The following is a 12,371-nucleotide window of genomic DNA, read 5'->3' on the forward strand; positions in this document are numbered from 1 at the left end:
AAGTCAAAGTTGATTAATAAAACAAAAATTAAAATCCGTTGAGTTGGAAAAATCCTATATGACTTAGTTGGTAAAGGCGCATGACATGAATATCAGAGACCCTGATTGATTCCTTTTATTTGGCTTCGATGTATGAGTTTTGACATTGAGAAAAGTCTGTATAGTAGAATATCTTCGCATACACATAGTTAGTTAATTGCGTCAGAATGGTTAAATCGCAGTTTTTGGGATTTCAGACAAAGGATGGAACATCTCAGAATAACAGCTAAAAATAAAAGCTATTATTAATCACTTTAACATTGCCACTATTCGGAATTTTGTAAAAGAAAATTTAAAAGCCCCCTATAACGATGGTCATCTAAGAAGTTTCAGAATGATAGTAATAACTTGAATGAAAAAGGACACTGTACTGTGGACTAGTATAATATAATGTAATAATGTATAAATAAATTGCTATCCTTTTTGATATGAAAAGGATAATATTTTTTATTATAACTTAAATAACAACAAATTTTCAGTAAATTTTCATATATTTATTTTTTTTAAACGTATATAAATAAATAAATTGTTTACCGATGATATAGAAACATGTTTATCCTTTTTCATACATGAATAAGTTCATCAAAGTATCATTACTCACATACGCAAATTATAATTATATATTAACCAAGACTTGAACCAGTTCTACAAAATTTTGATCTTACGCTGAATTTCTTGCTCTTGAAGTATGTTAGGTAAGGTTAGAGTGGCTGCCCTGGGGTGAAATACACTTAGATCGTAGAATCCGTCCGTGATACCAAAAAGTAGTTTGATAACCGATTTGACAGCAGGCAGTAACTTTGTGTTTTGGTTGGTTTTCCATATCATAATGAAAAGACTCACGCCATAGCCACGTTTTCAAATTGTCATTTTTTGTTTTTATGAAAATTTATGAAATTTTTTATTAATTTTCCGTAATGGACCTGTTAAGTGGCCCCGAAATTGATGTTTTTTAAGCCCATTAGATTATTTTCTTTGGGGATATGTACAGTGTGTCTACTCCAATAAGCGAGAGACTCGAAATACACTGCAGCGGTCATACGACCAAAATCATATTCTTGGCATAAGATTATCTTTCCAATAAAGCCAGTTTCATGGATATTTGGATTTGGGTAAAACCTTTATTATTTATTGATAATATTTCATTATTCTACTGTTTAAAGTTTGTATTCATTTTACCCAAATATAATCAAAAGATTGAAAAATAAAACTGTGAAAATTCGAGAAAATTATTAATTTTTTTGTAACATGTACCTCAAGTCTCTATTATTTTACCTTAATTTAAAATTATTTGAGTCAAACAGAGATAGATAAATAAAATACTTAATTTACGAGTTAAAATAAAAAGTAAAAAAAAAAAATGTATGTTTTAAAGACAAAATTACCAACAAAAAAGAAGCAGCTGAAACGTAAACAAATCGAAAAATTACAAGCTATTTTATTTCTACTTCTCTTTTTATATTAAACATCAAATGAAAAATTCCCTGATGGTTTACAAATGTGAATTATAGGTATAGTGTTGAATTGAACATGTTTGATTCACTAAACGGAATTATTAGTTCAATTCAACAATTTTTTGAATGATTATTCAATTAGGTTTATTTTCAGGATATTTTTTCTGAAACTATAAATGAAAGACTGATATAAGAATATTAAACATTAAAGTAGAGAGAAATTTGTTCTTTTTAGCTTGAAAAACGAACGAATTGAAAAGCGTATCTCAATAAAAAAGAGTCTCGAAAACAATAGACTCTTCTTTTTTTTATAATCGCGAAAAAGGAGGGTTCGTTGATAATACATTAAATAAACAAGTGAAAACAAACAATTGACTGATTTAATTTTTGAAATACCCTGTGTAGAATGTGTTGGAATAGAAGTGTAGAATACCAGTGCTTGGATTATTTTTTTATAAATTAGAAGAGTTAAAAAAACCAATCCAATTATGGCCATTTATTTAGTTTTCGAAAATTTTCGAAAGTATATATTCAAGAAATGTTTTCGTTTTTCTAGAATGTTTCAAAAGACTACTAGTTGAAGCTACCTGCAAATTTTCACCTTTCTATCTTTTATAGTTTTGGAAGAAATGGGCTCCAAAGCTTTGTCCTAAGTTGCACCCTCACGGATAAAATGAAACGTTTACGAGGAAATTTTTCAGACAAAAGTTGTTTATTTTTTTATATGGAATATTTTTAATATTTATACTTTCTAACGGTTAACAAAATGGGTCCTACGGACTGCAAGACTCAATTGGCCTATGTTGCTTAACGAGCTTAGCTTCACTTTTTACGTCCTGAGTACGCTATAAAAATTATCACAGATTGACAGATGGACAAACAGACGGACAGCCGAAAATGGACAAATTAGGTGATTTTATAAACATCTGTACCAAAATTTTGTTCGCAGCATCAATATTTTAAGGACTTACAAGCTTGGGACTAAACTTAGTATACTTTGATATATGTTACATATAGATACACAGAGTATAAAGGAGTTTGGTGCCACTATCATTTCGTGCTTATACTATTTTGTAATTCCTAATTACTGAATCAAACTTGTTCAATACAACACAAGTCACATATTTATATGACGATTCCAAATATGATAACTATAAAACTACGTCCGCTATATTAAAAGCTACGAACGTAGCACTAGATAGATATAGTAATTAAGTTTTCAAAATGGTTTAATAACTCCTGTTAAGTACTTTAACACAAAACTTTAACTCGTTGTAGGTGTGCAGATCGTAAGTTATTACAAAGTTTTTCATTTCAATCATCATCGTATCGTATCTACTACTGCTATGCCAGCTATTCCGTTGTGTCTTTTATTATATCTTTGAAATATTGTTTGTATACGTTTTCATTTTTCTATGTAGGAAATAGGATTGTGGGTGTTTGTGTGAACTTTTATCAAACTTTATTTATTATTTTGTTTATCATTTGAGATCTTTTAATATTACTTTTTTGATTCTATTTATAAGTAGAAAAGTAGAAATATTCTTATTCAACTTTATGAATAGAAATTTGGAGAAAACTATTTTAGATGTCGACATCGGAGAAAAGAAAAGAAATAGTATTTCTAAGACCTCAATATTATTATGTATTTATTAGCCCCTAACAGGTTAACATAATTTTCAGTTGTACCTCAAAAGGGCTAATTTGTTCGATCATTCTTTTTTCGTTAAGTAACTGCATAATAAAAATGGAATCGAGAAAAAATTACTACTAGTTGAGAAGAAATTGTTCCGGTATTCGCATTCGATATGAATCGAAATCTAAGAAACTGCTAGTTCAATCCTAAAATAGGCTCGATTTTTTTATTTTTTGGGTCAAAATGACTCTATAAAGTGACTTTTATCCAAATAAGAGACCAAAAATTTTCTCGAATTCTTTCTTTCTCATGTTTTTTGAGCCCTCATGACCCTAAATAATTCAAAACCAATTTTGATTGATTTATTACAAGTCTCTGAGGTCTCTAAAGCGGTTTTCCGTTGAAAAAATCAAGTACATCTCGATTACCTCGAATTATTTGACTGCACCTTTTGTTATGTCTAAGGAAAAATATTAATCGTGAAATGGACTGGCTTTTTATGTTCATGGGTCTCCTCTCACTCCGTTGAAAAAATCGAAAAAATTCTTTGACTACATTTTGTGCTATGTCCAGGGACTACAAGTTGTTTACTAATTCTGTAAAATATCTGCTTTTTAGGATCCATGCTTGATATTAGTTAATAATTAACTTCATATTCTATATCTTTACAAATATAACTAATTTGGCCTAATTTTCGATCTCTTTAAATAGCACAGAAGTTGATTTATTTCAAATAAAAAACTACAAAAATATCATTTATTTCAGTTGTTTATTGTTCCCAATAAAATTGCAAAAAAAAAGAACAATAGCTCTTTTTACTTTTTATAAATTGTGCCATAAAAAACACACATTGAAGCAACCTACAACATAATATAAAGTGAAACTAGTCGGAATCGAGAATACAAGAATCAGTGAGTGGATTTTTTTTTCATTTTTACCTATCGAACGTATGAAATTGGATACTTTGAAACCCACCCAAAAAAGCAGTAGGGTTACTGATGACTAAGTTATAGTAATAGCCTACAAATCGAAAACAAATCCTTTGATATGCCATCCTCGTAGTCCGTTGGTTGGTTTCCCCTCTTTTTAGTCAACGAAGAAATACTCCTTAGTCCCTTCCGAGCCTAAACAAGAAAATTAGACACTTTTATGTATTTTTTATGGTGTACGACTTAATTCATTCAAATACTTCTTTGCGCACAGGATGGAAGTACTTGTGTATCGTACTTGCCCTTTGATGTATTCTTATAGCAAGTAAGTATTCCTTGAGTTAACGATCTCAATACTTAATTCAAGAAAATAAGTGTTTGACGTCTGCTTGAATATTTACTTTCTAACGTTTTAAAAACATATTTTCTTTCAAGTAAGTTTTCTTGTCCTTTATAAGGTCTCATAAGCTGCAACATACTCAATCCTGACTAGAATCAGCCGCGACGAAAGCATTAAATTCTTGTTACGAATAATTTTTTTTTTATATCGTTTGTTGTGTAATGTGTAGATCATTATTGACCGTAAAATAAAAAACAACGAAACTAATAAAAAAACCATTCGCTTTTTTATATTATGGATTTCACAAGGAAATAAAAATTTGAGTATATTATCAACTGATTCATTCTATTGATACAAACATCTCAATTAAGAAAGATTGAGATCTTTTTCAAGATGTTTTACAGGTGATTTCTTTGTGTTTGTACTAAATTTTATTAAAATAAATTCGGCTTCCTTCTCCCATTTCGATATCATCACTTGCACCAGCCTTTTGAACCTGCAAAAAACAATTTTACGTAATTTTTCTCGCACCAAGTCTTTTCGTTAGATATCTCTTTCAAGATTTCACTATATATAGAATAAAAAATTGGAAGTATAATACAAAAAGGGGTTTAACCTCCATTTTTCAGATATGTATCTATAACAGAGGGTGGATGGATCATTATTTGTTTAATCTTTTTTTTTTTTTGAAACTACGTCCAATATTCAATTAAATTTTTATGATATGGGTGGAGTCGGTTACTTAGTTCTTATCCAAGTGACGATAGTGTAATCAATTTTACCGCCCATTAATTATAATTGCTCACACTTCCGTTGCCTAGATTCGAATCCACAACCTCTCAGCCAATGTTCGAAATGGGAGGTAAAGAAATAAAGACAGTAAAGAACGGACTACGATCTGTAGCTGTGAAAAATTGTTCAGACCTACAACCTTTGTTTGTATGTATAAAGATTCAATAACTGTATTAGAATTATACATAATATGAAAAATAAATATTGATTTTAATATAGAAATGGTTCAATTTGATTATCGAAATATGTCTTTAAAGAAGCTTACAGCAATCTATTCAAACATAGGTAATCTTATTTTATATGACAATAGTTTAACCTTTAACCTTAAATCTATTGAAGTAATATCAACTAAATTTTAGTAAATAATAGGCGTTGTATGATGTTACTGGGTGTACTAAAATTATGCTAATAAATTTTTATCGATTTCATTACAATCAATTTATTGGCTAGGTTAAAGGATCCAAAACATTAGAACGCTGACATTCTTTTTCATCTTTTATTATTCCATCTTCTTCTTCAAATCCCCTGTAGAAGTTGTCATTTGTGATTTCCACTCGGAACCCCCTTTTTAACACACTTATATGTAACTTTTTCTTTGTATGTAACTCTCTAATATCATACCCATAAATAGGACATCATCAGTTATATACATTTATTATACTACCTATAACCATACTACCATACTTAAAACAAGCAACAAGCGTTTTTTTTAGTTTTTTAAACTATATTTATGAAGGTTGATCCCTACAATCCAGTTCCCCATAATAGCTAGTTTTGGCCCCAATAAGTGTTAGCTTCCATCGATTTCGAGCCTATCCTTTACTTGGCCAAGTCTTAACAGCCTGTCCACCATTATGTTTCTCTTTACATCTCCATGGGTGGGAACTCATCGTTAAATAAGAACTTTCCTTCATGTATCAAAGCTAATAAATCACTACAACTCGTTTATATCCCAGATCTTGTCATATTTAATGTTATACCTCTCTCAAAATGATGATGCATTATGTTACTTTAAAGTAATGGAGCGAAATTTTGCTCTACTTGGTTCAAAAACTGCGTTAAAATGATAAAACACTAATGATTAAACCAAATAACTGTCTCAAATAAAATTTATATAAAACGATCAATATATTTATTGAAAAACATTTGTCAGCTTTTGTATGTATAAAGCATTCGATTCTGCACTCATATAGAAAAATACTCCATTAAGATTCGAATAACTTTATGTTTTGATACTAGTATAGAAGTTTTTTTAAAAAAAAAAAATGTTAAATTATCTTTTTGACATTAAGAAAAATGACTACTATATGTTCAATTTAATAGCGAAACGTATTATCTATTAAATTAAAAATCTGGTGTGACGAGACTCCTCATAACTTCCATATACAAAATTTAAATGGTTGTCTCGCATATGTCATATATAAAGTTATACACTTTTATTCACGCCAGATACTATTTTAGCTAGTTCATACTGATGATGATTACTTGGTAGTCGAAATATGTATGCTCATATTAGATATTTTAATTTTTGCTGACATATGAGGTATTTCGAATCACAAGGACCTGACGAGTCCCAATGATTTTTTTCGTAATACTCATTTGGAAGCTTTTTATGAAATATTTGCGCAGAATTTATTGTGTTTATGGATTTAATTGTGTTTTGTTTTTGTTTTTTATAAAAAATAACGTTAGCTTGTTTCATAATACGAACAACTTGCTTGTACGATCAAATATACCCGAATTATTCATCGGGTTTAACAACCACCAAATTTATTTAGTACCTATCGTTCTAATAACAACTCAGATATGTTATCTTAAAAATTATTTTCGCAGGGAAAATATTACCATTATTCGTCCAGACATCCAAAAAAAAAAGAAGGTAGATGACATTATATAAGATTTTATACAAAACTCGATATTTTAAACTGTTTTCGAATCGAATATTTATTTATATATCTATATCTATGTATAAAGAAAAAAGAAAAAGAAATATTGTGGGCGTTTAAATCACCATCATCCTCTTAAAGTTTTTCTGCACACGTATACAACTTATCGATAATATCCCTAAAGGATTGTAACTCAATATATATAACGTCGTATATATTATGAAAACAGTATGGCACACAAAAGTTCCAATGTCAAATTTTAACACAATGTAACCCGAGTGGGCGAAATTTGTTACCAGCATTCAGCACAAATTAAATTAAAGCCTTTATTCCTGATTTTCTATAGAATTCCTGATTTTCTATAGATATGATCTGAAGTTCGTTATCGCAAAAGCACTTTTATTGTTCTTAAACAGCTCTAAATGGTTCATGGAGTAGTGGTCGCGAAAGGTCCTACCCACTTTTTGAACACAACGGAGCGTATGGTCTAAGTGTGTCTCACCCTAGTACAGTTACTCTATCCCAACCTACAGTACAAGTGAAATTTACAAAATTTAAAAAAACCCCGACAATTTTTTTGTGTACGGAACCCTAAAATCGCACGTAAAACATAGCTCGGAACTTTCTCCATTAAATTTCCTTTCAAACGAAACCAAAAAAATCAAAATCGGTTCATCCGTTTAGGCGCTACGATGCCACTGACAGACAGATAGACAGACACACAGACAGACCTTCCTGCATGGGGTAATTTTGACCCATAAATGCAAAAATCGAATTATTTTGTTAGCGGGGTGAGTAGTTTTTGAGATTTCGACAAAAATTCTATATCAGAAGCCCTATTTCGTAGTTATTTTGGTTGTATCTCGTAAGATACTCTTCTCATAGCCAAATGACCTCGACTTTTAGGTTTTTGGGTTCTTAATTACTCTAAGCACACCATAGATACCAAAATCTTGTTAAATTTGCGATTAAATTGAGGTATCGACTGAAGAATTTGCTTCAAGGAAATCAGGATTTTCTTATGATCTAGCTGGTTCATCGTAATCAATATAGAATTCAATGTTGATACATCCAAAATTTTGTTGAAAGAAAACGAAAATTTGGGCCAATATATAAAGTTTCATAACAATATGTTTAAGTTTCTATAAAGAAAAACTTTTTCGATGAACCTCTTTGTATACAAAACAGAAAAGTTGTTTTTTATGTGTCTAGATTTCATAATAAAATTTCATGACAATACATATACAAACACACAAACAACATTGCATAAACGGTCTCATGCTTTTATATTTATTTTGCTTCTTTTTTCTTGAGTTTGCAATGAGAAATTATTTTATCTTGAGGCGCATTTGTGTTCGTGAACAAAAACAAAAAAATAAAGTAATATTCGGTTCTCTTTTTAATTATATATCAAGCAGAAAAAAGTATAATACCTCTCTCAATCAACTTTTTTCTTTTCGGGTTCTTTTTGTGAAATACATTTTTAATGAAAATGTAATTACAAAGTTCTTTTTTTATTATTCACCTAATTGAATACAATCAATAAAAAAGGTTATTGTTAAATTAGCTGTGTTTTAGGATAATGTATACCTTTGATGCGGTCCGTCCCAGTGCTGGATTTACCGCCAGACCGCGTACGTTCTTGTCTACAGCGATATAATTTAAGGGCTACTTTTAATGAGATAATACTTTCTGTCTTAGTTCAATAAGTGTAAAAGCTACATTTTAGCAGAAAGACTTTTAGTAAAACTTGATACTGAATCGTTGAAAATTCATTCTCCATTTCTACAAAGGCAAATTTTCTTGAACGTTTATTTTATGGGCAGGGCTAATAATCTTAACGATGATCAACCAGCTTAATACCCACTCGCTTCACTGGGCTTAAAAGTAAAAAAACAAACAAACATCCTTACTTTCACATTTATAATATATAGGATAGGATAGGAATATCGATGTACAGAACCCTAGAATTCACTTCCATCACTCTTTTGATTACTTTTTTGTTATTTTACGCACGAAAAAGAATTTGATCAACCATTTAAATTATTCAACTGCGTATTCAATTAAAAATTCAATACTTTTTTACATCTTTTTTTATCTTATTTTGGTAAAACAATGGTTCTCTTTGTCTGTAAAATAATTTTGATACAAAAATAAATATGAATCAAAAATGGTATATAAATATGAAAATTTTCTACTGAAAAGTTAATATTTTTCCTCCACACAATTGTATGAAAATTTATTAATAATATATATGTGTTTGTTATTTATAAATAATTCAAATAATAATTTTCCCGTCGATATTCTTCTTTTATCGAAAAGTTTTTTTTTTATAATTATATGTTTCAAATGATAATAAAACTTTCAATGTATACTCAAATATATTTATTAAAATGTTGTTTTTCAAATCACCCACGCAGGAAAAATTAAATTGAGATTTATTTTTAGCTAAAAACAAGTGAAAACAAACAATTGACTGAATTGATTGTTGAACTACCATGTACAAACGACCAGCGCTGTTACCATACTTTTCTTTTCAATAATTATATAATTTGTCCTTTCAAGGGTCGCCATATTGTCTCTAGTTTATCGGCGTAGACAAGTGGCTTTACTTTTCCCCAAAGAAAATAATCTTATAGTCCATGACGTGAAAATAAAAATTTCATAAATTTGCATAAAAATATTTCATTAAAAGACAAAATTTCATTAATTTTGCAACCGTTGCTCTTGTGTGAGTCTATTCATTATGAAATGGCAAAAAAAACTAAACACAAAGCAATATAGTGCATTTTTCTGAATGCACAGACCACGGACTATGAATTATCCCAGGACACGAAATTATAGTAATTATGTTATTAATAATAAACAATAGAGTTACTTAAATTAATTAACTTAAAAGGTACAGAATTGTGTTTGAAGTATAGATAGGTTAGTTATAGTTTGAATCATTTAAATAACAAGAAAATGATAATTAATAATTGAATTTTTCTTTCTTTTCTCTCGAAGACACTCTAATCTAACTACTCTAGTTAGAATCATTAAAATAATGTTTAATCAATATTTGTATAATGTAAGTCTATTTTATTGAAAATAATGTGATCTTGTCTAGTCACATGAATACGTGAAAAATAAGTTTTATTCACGTTAATGAAATTTAATTTTTTGTGTAACATTTCATAAAGATTTTTTTGTTCGAGCATGAGTAAAATTCTTTTTGGATACTTTTGTGCATCTTTTATAACCCTGGAAAATGTATATAGGTACATAAATTTCGCTATGAGATCAATATTAATGAAATATGGTGGGAGCGTCGTGAAAAACAATTTTAAATGGAAAATAAAAAGCTAGTTTTGAATTTCTCACAAAATTTATTAATTTGTGACAGTTTTCTCGAGAAAGCAGTCTTTTTTTTTCATGACAAAATTATGGAAGTTGAAAATTACAAATTAAACCTATGTATAATAAAAATTTTGCGACATTCATTCAGGTAAAATCAAATGTTCGGTAAAAAAATTAAGTAAGTAAAAAGTAAACAAAAAATACTGTCAATAAAACATATTATACAAAGCTTACAAAATAATACAAAGAATGTTTTTAATACAATAATAATAAAATTAAAACCAATAAAATAAAGCCATATTTATAGGTATATTTTTTGTAGGCTTAACGCTTACTAGATAAAATAGTTTCAAACCTATAGAATATAAATAAAGGTGCATTACCTAACATTGACAGCTAATCGAAACTTTAAAAGTATTAATCCTAATATTATAAAGACGCTATCATTTGAATAGACGCCTTGCTAATAAAAAAACAATACATAAGTATATAAAAAAAAAAAAAAAAAAAAAAACAATATTATTAATTCATTTCATTATTATAAAATTTAAACGGCTCTATATTATTTGAAACGAATTTTCTAGAAGAAAATATAATTATTTGTATTGTACTGATCAATAGAATTCATCAATTTTCATTTTTTTTTCAATATTTACAGAAATACTTGTGATTTTAATTGTTCTTTTTATAGTAGCTCTATATTGAAAAACTAATAAAAGTTTTCAAGAATGGAAGAATATTATATCATTACAGAAAATTCGCTAAAACTACGCAGCTCTTACTTGCCTCTTTTTTTATTATTATTAGTTTTATAAAGTGCACACTACTTATAAAATGCTTTAAAATGAAATACATTCATTATATTATTTACATTACTTAGTTACCTCTTTTTAATTCCCAATAGCGTGTCATTAATGTTATTAAATACTTAACGTTAAGTAGATGATGCTGACTGAATTAACTTGACTATAGCACAGTGAATATAAAATTTTATTGTAAAGAATTACCATTTTATTTCACTAATAATTAGATTGCTTTCATACATTTTTTATATTCGTACCTACCTCCATTTTAATTATTATTATGTTCTGCTACAATTTATTTTTCATTTGATGAAGAATACTAAATGTACACTTTTGTAACAAAAAAATGAGTTGAATTGAGCAAAGTATACTTAGTGTAATTTTTCCAAAAACAATAACAAAAACTGTATGTGATGGTGAGGTTATCAACATCAGACAGTTGCTTAAACGGCTCGTCAATTGTTCTTCAATACAGTTGTTCAATCCGGCCACAGAATGATCTGATGCGGGTTATTCTTAGCGTACTTGTACTACCGTCGAGACGAATCGGAACTGTGCCATCAGTGTCCTTAGTAATGCGTTCCTCAGATAACTACTTCCAGATCATATAATGTGTATTGATTGAACAATTGAAAGTGATCGACTTGCATGAGCTTTGAACCCTAAACCTATGGATTACAAGTCCAATACTCTACCAAGTCTACCACACTCACCGTTGGAAATGGCAACAAAAAACTATAATCTAAATTTGATTTTTGTTCAATTGGTCTGTAGCTGACTTAGATAAGTGCTAAAATTGCACTACAATTAAATTAGTTTTTTTTTAAATTACGAAAAAAAAATTTGTATAGTTAGTCTTTATGAACTTTTTTTTTAAATTTAGTAGAGACTCCACTTTTGATACGAACAGGGTACTTTGTATCCGTAATCAGAAGCGCAAACAACTGACACCTATCTGCCCCACAAAAAATGGAAACTGACGGTTATAAAAAAATGTTGCATTATCTCAAAATTCATGGCAAACTGAATCGACTGAAAAAGTTTTTGGTGACTTTTTTTTTTGTTGCACTTTTTGGTTTTACCTTTAAACCAGCAAGCAAATCAGAACGATAACGTGCGATAAGGAACAGTTCCAAAATTTTCAACATACTTA

Source organism: Chrysoperla carnea, chromosome 5 (genome assembly GCF_905475395.1).
Source record: "Chrysoperla carnea chromosome 5, inChrCarn1.1, whole genome shotgun sequence".
NCBI classification, from domain to species: domain Eukaryota; kingdom Metazoa; phylum Arthropoda; class Insecta; order Neuroptera; family Chrysopidae; genus Chrysoperla; species Chrysoperla carnea.